Source organism: Euprymna scolopes, chromosome 6 (assembly GCF_053919585.1).
Source record: "Euprymna scolopes isolate OS-2025 chromosome 6, ASM5391958v1, whole genome shotgun sequence".
NCBI lineage: Eukaryota > Metazoa > Mollusca > Cephalopoda > Sepiida > Sepiolidae > Euprymna > Euprymna scolopes.
Window position 1 is genome coordinate 65951407 of NC_136487.1, and position 12500 is coordinate 65963906.

Sequence of the window (12500 nt, forward strand, 5' to 3'; positions counted from 1 at the left end):
TGTGTGTGTGTGTATATATATGTATATATATATTAGGTTATAAAAAAAAATATTACAATTTCAAAGAAATTCTTGCGTGCAGGGCGTTTGCTCAGTTGGTAGAGTGCTTGCCTTGCATGCAAGAGGCTCGGGTTTCGAATCCTGAGTTCAGATGTGTCTAACTGATGAGCTCGAATGAGGGCGAAATTCGAGTCTTGGACTTCCGGTTCTTTGACTGTCATGGCTCTTGTGGGCTGCGACGTCGTTTGGCTGTGGAATTTATTATATATATATATATATATATATATATATATATATATATATATATATATATATAATAATAATAATAATTCCCCAAAATCCATGACCTTGATTGAGGGAGACTAAACTTTGCTTCCATGATTTCAAATGATCTGAAATAACATAAAAAAAGACTTGATTCCAAATATTTTTCATATGATATATCCCCCATCTTTTGGGAATAGGATACGATTATGAATATAATCAGTATCAAATAATCCTTATACACTGTGAAATTTACTTTATATATGGAAACCAAAGAGGGGAGATATGACATATGAGAAATATTTGGAATCAAGTCTCCCCTTGCTGTTATTTCAGATCATTAGAAGAACGCAGTTTATTTATAATGTTTGAAAAAAAATTTGAAAGACCAATAAAATATTTTTGTCAATAAAAATGCTATCTAACATTAAATTGAATAATTAAATTAAAAGTAGAATATAAAAAGTGTTTAAAATTTTTTTAAATATATATTTTGGTGCCCGGAAAACTCGTCCCGAGAAAACTCGTCTCCGGAAAACTCGTACCCGGAAAACTCGTACCCTTTTACTAGGTAGGAAAACTGGTCCCTTATTGAATAAATATCGATTGAAAATACATTTTATGACCATTCTTAAAGATATTGTCTTTAAAAGAGAATACACATCCCATAATATTTTTGTAAAAATGTTTTTACTTGTTTACCGTTGTTTTAAAAAAATTAAATGAAGTTTTCTAAGTTTTCGTTTTCTACCTAGCTTTGAAAGTTTTTGGTCTTTCAACTTATTTTAAAAAGTTTATTTAGTTAAAAAAAAAAAATAATGTCGAGTGTTACTTATGAAAAAAAAAATATCCGGCATAAGATGATCACGTCTTAGGAGGATAATTGCTCAAAAATAGAAAATTAAAGAAAATGTTAAGGTAGATATAGTTTTAAAACGACTCCCCATCCAAAAGAAAATAAATTTGTATATTTTTAGGTAACAATGCACATCCCATAATATTTTAAAAAATATTTTTACATGTTTATTGTTTTAAAAAAATTAAATTGGTTTTTCTATGTTTTCGTTTTCTACCTAGCTTTGTAAGTTTTTGGTGTTTAAACTTATTTTAAATAGTTTATTTAGTTAAAAAGAAATAACCAGTAATGTCGCACTCGACATTACTTAGTAAATAATTTTGAACAAAAAAATATCCGAAAATTAAAGAAAATACTTTAAGTACTGCACGCACAAGTGCCCCCGAAATGACTTTTAAACGATAAGCTCCCTCCCCATGTTAAGAATGGCTTTCGAAATAATCATTTTAGCGCGGTACCAAAATTACATTAGACCGTGTTTTCTTTTTTGTTGTTTTGTAATAACACAAGAATTATTGAAACTGAATTAATTTTCTAAATAAAATAATTGCTTTCTTTGATAATACGCGTTTTCTTTCTTTCTTTTTGTTTCGTAATGACACAAAAAGTGTTAAAACTAGAGTATTCTTTTGAATAAGTATTTGGTTTCGTTTTTCGTATCTTAACTCAATGATCAAAGTTATTTTTTTAAGCAAGAGTTAAAAATAATTTTTAAAAGTATTATGGGGGTGCATCTCCTTCAAGAACGGTAATAAAATGTGTTTTCAATCGATATTTGTTCAATATGGCACCAGTTTTCCTACCAAGCAAAAAGGGGGGATTCTTCCGGGTACGAGTTCTCCGGGTACGAGTTTTCCGGGTACGGGTTTTCCGGAGACGAGTTTTCCCGGGACGAGTTTTCCGGACACCACATATATATCTATATCTATCTATCTATAAAAGTGAACGTGTCTGTCTGTCTGTGTGTCTGTGTGTCTGTCTGTCTGTGTACATTTCCCTACGCAATAACTATGTCAATTTTTAGTCTATAGACTCGAAATTTGAAATACCAGGTACTGAGATTTGGGAAAATCGATGTGACGGGTGTCAGCCAGAAATTTGGCTGTTAAGGAGTCAAATTTCAACGATTTGACCTTTAAGAACTCTACCAAACTCCTCCGACAATTTTGGGTCTAGACACTTGAAATTTTAGATATAGGTTCCTTGAACATGGATCTAACTTAATAAAGTGATTTGAGCCCGAAACAATAAATTTTAAGGGGTCATAATAGGGGTCAAAGTTTAAACAAATTAACCTTTTTTTTGTTTTTTTGCTTTTTTTTGCACATCATACACCTCCAAACACCCGAGCAAGGGGTCAAAGTTCAACGATTTGACCTTTGAGAATTCTACCAAACTCCTCCGCCAATTGTGGGTCTAAACACTTGAAATTTTAGATATAGGTTCCTTGGACATGGATATAACTTAATAACTTGATTTGAGTCCAAAACAATAAATGTTAAGGGGAGATAATAGGGGTCAAAGTTTAAAAAAATTGACCGCTTTTTCTTTTTCTTTTTTTTTTCTCAACATACACCTCCAAACACCCGGGCAACGCCGGGCTGAAATGCTAGTCTTCTATAATATAAAACTGAATGTGTGTGTGTGTGTGTGTGTGTGTGTGTGTATGTGGTCACGAATAGGCTCTTATATGGTTGACTATTTTAAAAAACTGATTACATATAATGATAGAAGATGTATCGAGACACAGGAATGGGTATGTTTGATCTGGCAGAACGATGGTTCATTAAAATTATGGGGTTTGCGTTCGCGCCTGGCCCACAAAGTATGGAAATAAAAAAAATTAACAATTAAAAAACAACGTTTACAAGTGTTTTTGATATAGATGTACATAAGAATACTTAAATAAGTATGTTTTAACTTAAATAGGGATGGTATAATAAAATTGTGAGGTCTGTGTTCGCGCATGGCCCCCATAGAATGGAAATAGGAACAAACTTTAATAAAGACTTTTCATATCTATCTGCGTAAGCATACTTTGATAATTATGCTTCAGTTTGAAGAAATAGTGTATGATAAAATTATGGGGTGTTCGTTCGCGCCTGACCTCCATAGAATGGAAATATGTCACAAAATTTAAAAAGTTTTTTTTTTAATATAGATCAACAGAATATTGTGATAAGTGTTTCAGTGTGAACAGGTATGGTATAATAAATTATGGGGTTTATCTATTTTATTTTTACTTTCATCATATTTTGCTTTGGTTTTGATACCCCCAAATTCGAAGCTATCTCTTTGCAACCCTTTCTATATATAACTTATCATACTTTCATAATCAGAGTCCATTTTCTCTAGGCTGTTTTTGAACCCAGTCAACGACGGGTACATTTGCTAGTATATATATATATATATATATATATATATATATATATATATATATATATATATTGGTATTTTCCTATATATCATTATTATTACTACTATTATTAATACTACTACTATTACTAACAATAGTAATACTAATAATACCATTAACAATAATACAAATAAATCATGAGATTGCAACATAAGTATGGCCTCCAAATCTTATCTGGGCCTTACTTGTTCTTATTGTATGAAGTAATACATAAGTTATCCCATGTAAACGTTGATAACTAAAAAAAATTTATCTGAACAGATTTACATTTTACTTGGTGGTTAGTGTCATCATAATATCAGATCCATCCGTTAAATTTGAAAAAAAAAATCAACAGTTTAAATTCCATCAAAGTTTAACCTTGATCGAAACTTCAAGTCAGACAAAGGCCAAGATCAAGGTCATACAAGATGTAGGACTTCTTTGGCTATGGTATCGACCAAGTACTGAGTCTATGCTAAGCAGAACAGGAGTTGTCGCTAAAAGCGTGAATTGAACCTTTTCCGCCATCTTGAGTTTTGATTTCGATATAACAAAATTAAATGCGCTTTAAGTTAAATCATGACTGATATTTTGAACAAGTTTAGTGACGACTAGTCAAGCAATGTAAACGCTAGCCTTTGCGTAAACAAACTCGACCGGGAATATAACAGTAATGGTATGACTAATAATAGCAACACTAATAGATGTATCTATTTAATATTTAGATTAACACACAAAAACTTCGTAAGAGAGGGTGGAGAACAAATGAAAATTTAAGACAAGTCTGTTTATCTCTTTCTTATCCCTATAACTACCTATCTTCCTCTCTCTTCGCCCTCTCTCTTTCTTTATGCACACACAAATACACACACACGCACACACACACACACACACACACACACACACACACACACACACACACACACACACACACACACACATATATATATATATTTGACGGAGTGGTTGTTGTTATTTCTTCTGATGAGTTAAGGGCAAAATAGATTCACTGATTGATATTAAGCAATTGATTTTGCGCTATGAAACATATACTGTCAAGAATTGTAATGCCAACTGAATTACAGGAATAAATTATAAGATGGTCGACATCATGAACTTTGTAATATAGTTTTTTGTCATTTATTCAATATATATATATATATATATATATATATATATATATATATATATATATATATACTAGCATGGTTTCCCGGCGTTGCCCGGGTGTTTTGAGGTGTATGCGGAACAAAAAAAAAACCCAAAACGGTCAATTTTTTAAAACTTTGACCCCTATTATGACCCCTTAAAAATTATTGTTTATAGCTCAAATCAAGTTATTAAGTTAGATCCATGTCCAATGAGTCTATATCTAAAATTTCAAGTGTTTAGACCGAAAATTGTAAGAGGAATTTGGTAGAGTTCTCAAAGGTCAAATCGTTGAAATTTGGCCCCCTAATCGCAAAATTTCTGGCTGAAAACCGATCACATAGATTTTCCGAAATCTCAGTACCCTGTGTATCAAACTTCGGGTCTGTAGACTATTGCGTAGGGAAATGTACACAGACAGACAGACAGACAGATACTTTCACTTATATATATGTGTGTGTGTGTGTGTGCGTAAGAGAAAATATATTGATAATAGAAATATATATATTGATGATGTATATAGATTTATTGATGAATTTGACAAAAGCGAATACAGTACAGGATGCAGGAGTTATGAGAGCTCTTTATGTCAGGCATTTCGAGGCCTAATGCTTCTCATCTGAAGAGGAGGAAAGTGCTAGGTAACAAGATGCGACGTCTAGTATCCTATAATATGTCTATTAGACGTCGCATCCTTATCTTGTTATCCTCCTCTTCAGATGAGAAGCATTAGACTTCGAAATACCTAGCATTTAAGATAGGTTGAGATGGATACAGAAAGCCATAAATGGAGACTACTAATAAAAAATTATTTCGGTTCATTGAAACCTTTAAGTAACTCTCATAACCCATGAACACTGACTACTTGGACATGAATAAAACTTTTTACTTTGATTTGAGCTCAAAACAATAAATATTAAGGGGTCAAAATTGGGATAAAAGTTTTTAAAAATTGACCTCTGCGGTCTCTACCTAGTTACTCAGCCAAATTTTGGTCTAAACATTTTAAATTTTACATAAAGTGTATACAGACATAAGGCAAGCTTCTAAATCGGATTTTGACCGAAAATTTGAGCTGCCAAGGAGTCAAAGTTCAAAATATTTGACCTTTGCGGTCTCTAGCAAACTAATCGGTCAATTTTGGGTCGAAACATTTGAAATTTTACGTAAAGGGTATTTAGACATGCAGCAAGCTTTTTAATAAGTGCTTGTGCGAAAATTTGGCTGCCAAGAGGTCACAGTTGAAAGAGTTGACCTTTGCAGACAATACCCAACTCCTCCGCTAATTTTGGGTCTAAGCACTTGAAATTTTAGATGTAGGTTACCTGAACAAAAGTCAAACTTTTTATGCACATAAAGTTATAAACAGTACATATGGCCCGATCAAAGCCGGGTTGAACTGCAAACACACACACACACACACACACACACACACACACACACACACACACACACACACACACACACATATATAAAACGTTAACCCATGGTTCATATTGTAACACAATATTGGACGAATAGAGCTCTCAATTTAACAATTGATAAATGATCCATTCTATATCTACCAATATATAGTTTTGTGACTTCATTTCATACTCTTGTTGTCCTATTGTATAAGCTCCAATAATAATTGTTGAGCTTGGCATTATCCAGATAATTATTCTCTTGTGGAATTGAACTCTCTTTTTTCCTCTTACACATTAAGCTATATATATATATATATATATATATATATATATATATATATATATATATATATATATATATATATGTGTGTGTTAATTGAATACCTGTCCCATGATCGGTAACAGCAATAAATACTGTATTAGTTTAAAATATTTATGTTTTTCTTTGTCCGGATAATATGATAAGGTTTCGGTGAAATTCTCCTCTAAAAGGTAAAGTTTACAATAAAAATAAATAGTGTGCTCAAGTTACTCACCATGTTGCCTAGCATGATTTATAAAAATAAGTTCAATAATTTAGGAATTTATCAAGTACATATATATTCTTTACATGCTCATACCTGCACCAGTCCCTTTAAAAATGTCTGACTTAATATGACCTAATATTTGATGTAGAATAATTATTTTCTCTATTAATTGTTTTGCATCTTACTCATTTTAAATGTTTTATTTATTTTTTTTCCAATATTGTTGGCAAAAAAAAGATACTCATTAAAACAATGTGGTCTTTTTCGAACCAAATTGAATGAATAAATCCATTGGTTTTATCTGTATGTTCATGTACTAAGATTGAAAATTTTTAATAGCTAATAATAGTATTGTTTTATCAAGGCCAGTATTTTTAAGGTGTTTTCTTTCGTGTGCCGATATGTCAACGCGAAAGAAATCAGTCTTAATTCATTTTACCTCCGTTTCACAGAAACCCATCCCAGAGATACCGAGGAAGTGCGCGCGGTCAGCGATCTAATGGCAGACCCCAAGCTATGGCATTTCCTTCTGGTTTAGTAGCAGAAACTCCCCAGCCACCAGCGGCATGTCATCGTATGAGCGGGTGGCTATCAGATTCAGACTTAAGCATTCAACGCCCAGCTGCGATCGAAGCAGCTCGACTGCGTCGACAACATAGACGCATTACACGCCCAAGATATCAGCGATATCCCGACGAGTATCACGAGAGAACGAGTAGTTCTAGCTCTGATGGTTACACTGATGAAACAGGCGACCCTGAAAGGGTAAAGAAGAAAAAATATAGCAACGAACTAATTGATGTGAACTCGAAGAAAGAAGGAAATCAACGGACTTGCGACTATGTAGATGGAGACAGCTGTGAGAGGCAACTTGTGGCCAAAGTTGCGGCGGTTTCAAATCAACGACGCCAGGGCCGAGTCGGTAGTTCTTCCACGATGGAACCCAGCGATAATTGTCGAGCGAGTAATCATTCTTTAGGAGTACAAAAGGAGACCGCTTTTACAGAGAAAGAACCAGTCACAGTCGTTCCTGAAGCCAAGGTACAGGTGTCAAATAGCTCAGCCAAGAGGAAAGAACGCTATGGCAGTTATCAAAACAACCCGCCTCCCATTCCAACGCAGGCTCAACCACCACAACCAGCACAATCTCTACAACAACAACAACAACAACAACAACAACAACAACAGCAGCAGCAGCAGCAGCAGCAACAGAGTCAGCAACAACAGCAGCAAAAACAACAGCAACAGAAGCAGCAACAACAACTACAGCAACAAACACAAACATCAAGAAAGCAAGAACAAACTAAACAGCAGATCATGTCACAAGCACCTCTGTCCACCTCAACGCAAAAGCAGTCGCTGCTAACCCAGAAACAACCCCCAACATTGGTACCAGCATTGAACTTACCCTCTCCTGTACAGAAGCAACCTCCCCCGCCAACGCAAGCACAACAGCCGCAGGCTGCACAGAAGCAACCGCTTCAACCAACACTAAAGCAACCCCCTCCGCAACAAAATCCAACGCCACAACCTCCGCAGCAACATATAGCATCTCAACCTGCTCTGCAAAAACAAGCGACCCAACCTCCACAACAAAAACTATCGTCCCAAATATCACAGCAAAAACTAACAGCACAACCCTCACAACAAAGACTGACGACTCAACCACCACAGCAACAATCACCACAACAGCCACAACCGCCGGCCCTTCCGACAGACCCTCAAGTTGTCCTACGGCGACCGAAGCAATATCAACCAACCGTCCATTTCCAACCGGAAGTTGTCCGTAAAGATAATCAGGCCCAATTAAGTAACATGTTAAACCGCTCCCCAAACAAAACCCCGCCACCACCACCCCACGCAACGACTGTGACCCCAACAGTGACCAAGACAAATGCCAATGTACCTCCCAACAATAAAATGACGTAAGTAATAATAATCAAAGCATTCGCTGCTAAAAAATAAAACGCGCGAAAAACGCCGCTTGCCTTGTAATACGAATTCATTGCAACAAACGCAGATTCGTTAGACGCCATTTTGTGTGCAATAAAATATTACTTTTTATTTTCATTGTTATTTTTTTTTGCTATTTTTCTCTTTTTTATTTTTTGTCTATGTTTCGGCCGATATAATGCTCTGCTTTCTTCAGGTGTATTATTCAACAACAGTGACTTCCTCCTATTACGTACTGTCTGTAACAACCGGGATCCATTATCTTAAAATATTTTTTATCACTATTTGATTGTTTTGTCACTATAACTCTGTTTTGTCACTATAACTATGCTTTTTTTTTGTTAGGTTCAACATCTAAGCTAGAAAATCAAATAAGGAACGCTAACTCTTACTAAAAGAATGAGACTTATTCCCCTTTAGGTGATTTTATTTTAAGTTCTTATTTAAATATGTTCCCATTTTAACAAATAAATTAGCCGAGCCAAGTATAGTTTAAAAATAAATTATATTGGAGTTTATTGTTAATAACATGACACAATAATAACAAAGAAAAATCCGCTAATAAGAACCGAATTTGCATTTGTCAGCTTAAATACTGTTTAGACCCAACTTGTAAAATCCGACTAACCTAAATTTATATATAAGATAATTGCTGTTACTTATTTCTGTACTGTGTATACTGATGTTTAAATTGTTTGTTTAGATGTTAAAATAAAAAAAAAACCCTGAACGGTCACGTGGGACGTAATATAAACGTTCCTCCTTATTTTTAAGAGCAGCAAATTCGATAATATTATCTTTTCATTTAATATCGGCCGCAACGTAGTCAAGAATAAATAGAACCGGCGAGCACTGATAATTCCTGATCCTAACAAAATTAAAAAAAAAATTGTCATTTGTTCAAACTTCGTTCGAACATTTCGATATAAGAATAACTACTCCAAAGGATTAAAAAAATATGTACAGATTTATTTGTCGTTAAATATTTGTACTATATGTCTGCTTGCTTATATAGCTTCATTTAAGCTTCTTCACAATCTTTGCATAATTTGTGCCACGCAGATGTTTTTCTTTAATTGGTTTGCTGTTTAGGAGCAAATCAAACCCTTTCCGGTTATTTAATACCGAAGTAATACATACCCAAGCACTATATACCCAATAATACAATTAAATATTATTTATATAAGAATTCCACCTGGTTATGGCTGACCAAACGAGAGCAAGTTATCCTCGAATACAATTACGAATTATTTATATAAGAATGCTTCCCGGTCATTGTTGACGAAACGAGAGCAATATACCCCCGAGGATTAAATAAACTGTTTGTTTTTTACATAGGAATCACCACTTATCAAGGCCAGGAGACCACTCGAGGATAAGGGTTATTGAATGTACAGTAATCAATGGGATAATATCGTAGTAGTCGTTATTAATGGAATTAATGGAAATTTGGTAGATTGGATTACTTAAGGGGGGCGGTTCATCAAGAATTTGTTTATGTTGAACTTGAAGACAACCAAGTTGTAGTGAGCTGAGAAACAGGAAAACGGAAGAGAGTTCCACAGACGAGCACTTGCCGTGGAAATAACGATAAAACAAAGACAGGCCCGCAACGTCTCTTCTGTGGGAAAGAGGTTGCAGGGAAGAGCGAAATTTCATACAGATTCTGGCGTTAGACATTAATATTTCCGAGTTGGACAAGATGCACCTGAAGAAGGTCATAGTTTACATTGACTGAAACGTATTGCAAATAACACCCAAAATAAGAGCAGTAGTCTGATTAATACAAACAATACAAATTATCAATCATTATTTAAAAAAATATATTTTTAAACATAATTCCTTTCAATTTGCTTTAATGAGTAATGGAAAAATGTCTCCACTGTAACAATGCTGTGAGCATGAATAATTATTAAAAAACAAAATGAAATAGAATATATCCGCAAAACAGTAGTGACAAAATACAAGAAAGTATCGATACGTCAGACGAATTGCTATTTGGCTCCGACTTTGAAAATCCAACATGATTATATGTTAGATCGACGGGGAAAGGGAAAGATACTTACACAATATATTTTTTTACGATTTCTATTTTCTCGCTGGCTCTTTGTACTTTTTAATATTTTCTGCTTCCTCTTGCCTTTATAGTTTTACGCTTTCTCCATTCCTGCTCTTTCTTTATATCTTTACACCTTACTTTCTGCCTCTCTATTTTTTCGCCCTCCCTATTTTCGTTTGCTCTTTCTCTTTCTCATTTTTTTTTTTACTCCTTTTCTATTTTCGCTTGCCTCTTTATTATTATGCTTTCTGTATTTTCGCGCGCATTCTCTTTTTTTTTTACTTTCTTTCCTCAAACTATTTTCTTCTTCTTTTTTTTGTTTATCATTTTTCTCTCCCCCCCCTATTTTTTAGTCTTGTCGTTCTTTTTCTGTCTATGTTATATTTCTTTTTTTTTTTTTGTTTCTTATCTATTATTATTTTAATTCTTTTCCCCCTTTGCCAATAATACAAGTATTACAAACATAACAACAAGTAATCAAAACTGAAATTATTTAAAATGATACAAGAATATACTAAACTTTCACTTTCATCACTTTAGTCTCTAAAAAAATAATTTTATCGGTTTAATTTATGTTTGACATAAATTCATATTAATGGAATTTGTCGTTTTTTCTAACATAAATAAAATAATCTACTCTTTAGATGTGTTAAGATTTGTTTACTAAATATAAATTTATTTTATTAAATAATGGAACTTTAATTAAATAATTAATTAAATTTAATTATATTTTGATTTGGCATTACATTTAGTTAATCAAACATTATTATTATTATTATTATTATTATTATTATTATTATTATTATTATTATTAACTGGCAGGACCCGTTAACCGGCGTTGCCCGGTAGAAGCATACTCTCTCTGCGTTAAAAAGTAAAGTTATTGTTGGTGGTCACCCCCAACCTCCCCATGTTAAGAACGGTTTTCGAAATAGACCTCAATCTCCCCATGTTAAGAACGGATGTCGGAATAGACACCCTCAACTCCGCAAATGAATTACAGTGCAAAATGCAGGTATTTATATCTTGAAAAGTGTGTGTTTACGCCAAATATAAATGACCTTGTCTTAATGAGTATACTGGAAAACTTATAAAACTCGTCATTCTCAAGGAAATTGAGGAGTTTGATATAATTTAAAATTTACCCCGCGCTGCTAAAATAAGAATAAAAAAGACGTTGTAGAAACGTTTCACTTAATTTGATCGCGATATTAACAAAAAAACAAAACAAAAAACCTACTTGATCAAGTGTAATTATTATTTTTTTTTTGGGGGGGGGGGAGAACGGATAAGTACAATATAACTTTTAGTCGACAATTTATATATATATATATATATTATATATATATATATATATATATATATATATATATATATATATATATATAGAGAGAGAGAGAGAGAGAGAGAGTAGATGATAAACTAAACACAAAGTAAACTGTACCAAACCGAGGATTTTCCAATTTGGATCCTATTAAAGTGTATGCGAGCGAATTAAAAAAAAGTAAGTAATCTACTTGCATAATATAGGGGTGTCATGTGTATATAAAATTGAGGAAACTCTTGTCTTTTAGCCGCCATGTTAGTCGTAGTACGTTTGCGTTCGTTTTTTTTGTAATCTGGGATGAGAGAATAACAGCTGGCAGCCATTGAAAAAGGGGTGGAACTTGTGAAGGAAGCAATCATTATTTTGTAAATCTGCGATTTGAAAGTAAACGCTATATCTATGCGGTTATGATGCAGTTAATAATAATTTAGGGGCAATATGAGGGTATTGTGTGTAGTTTTACGCAGTGTTAAGTAGTGTCAGTGAGAGCGGTTATGAAGTAGAGAGAAAAACAGGAACTACGTCCTCTGCTGCTAATGGCGGTAGTGATGATGTCACTAC

The 12500-nt window shown here is 33.6% G+C and overlaps 1 protein-coding gene across 11 annotated transcripts in view; it reads left to right on the plus strand.

Annotated features, from left to right (window-relative positions):
- The window catches only part of LOC145277675 (bestrophin-4-like), a 315957-nt gene that overhangs the window by 275502 nt on the left and 27955 nt on the right, over positions 1 to 12500 (plus strand). The window contains exon 15 of one of the 11 annotated variants that reach the window (XM_080129345.1): positions 7053 to 7160. The exons of the other annotated variants lie outside the window; for them this stretch is intronic. The gene's annotated coding sequence lies outside the window, so the exon portion shown is untranslated. Of the gene's footprint in view, positions 1 to 7052; positions 7161 to 12500 lie in introns of those variants that run through there. 11 annotated transcript variants of the gene reach the window in all.